Raw genomic sequence first — 724 nt, 5'->3', positions numbered from 1 at the left:
ATTTTACAATGGTAACAACACACCACAAATAGAGTAACACACCCTCAAATAAATTAGTTTAGCTGCTCTTTGATTTGTAAAGTTCTTCTATCAGCAGATAGTGTGCATATAATATATGAATTCAGAGGAGTCATTTCTTTAGTAATAATCAAGCATTTATTTACATCAAATGAGGCAGTTATAATCAGTGATAATAAAAAAAACTGTAAGATTCACTGGATCCATAAAAAAAAAATTGTGAGACACAACATAGATATATGTTTGCAAGACTAAATGCCCTGTCCAGTTGTTTTAGTCAGTACAGGTATCTAGCCTATAGGAGCTTTGTGAGCTGGTGCTTCCTTGGTCGCAGAATCTGGGTCGTCATTCCAGCCTGCGTGGTCCTGCGCATCCATGCCATGTTTCCTGACGCCACAGGCCGGTACGTGGGTTTTAGACTGGCCCATGATAGAACCGGGACACAGAGCTGGATATGACCTCCTCCTTCTCAGGCCGCTCGAACTGTGCAGTGAGGTCCTCTGGGACGGGGATGGCCAAACAGCTTCTGTGTATGGTCCCAGGTCACAAAGACTTTTTCAAATATGAGGTCCACCACATTCCCTGTTTGATAAAACACAAAAGATTTTGTTTACATTTTTCACTTTTTTGTTGTTTTTTTACAAAACAATGACTGAGTCTGTTTCTAAATACCTCCTGACATTTTCTTTACTGTATTTTGTTGTTG

The 724-nt window shown here is 39.8% G+C and overlaps 1 protein-coding gene across 2 annotated transcripts in view; it reads right to left on the bottom strand.

Moving 5' to 3' along the window:
* The window catches only part of tm9sf2 (transmembrane 9 superfamily member 2), a 35606-nt gene that overhangs the window by 23993 nt on the left and 10889 nt on the right, over positions 1-724 (bottom strand). The window lies entirely within an intron of this gene.

Source organism: Seriola lalandi, unplaced genomic scaffold, assembly GCF_002814215.2.
Source record: "Seriola lalandi dorsalis isolate HSWRI2012SDOR001 ecotype SW California unplaced genomic scaffold, Sedor1 jcf7180002054907, whole genome shotgun sequence".
In the NCBI taxonomy this organism is placed as follows: domain Eukaryota; kingdom Metazoa; phylum Chordata; class Actinopteri; order Carangiformes; family Carangidae; genus Seriola; species Seriola lalandi.
This window is presented reverse-complemented; position numbering and strand designations above follow the sequence as displayed.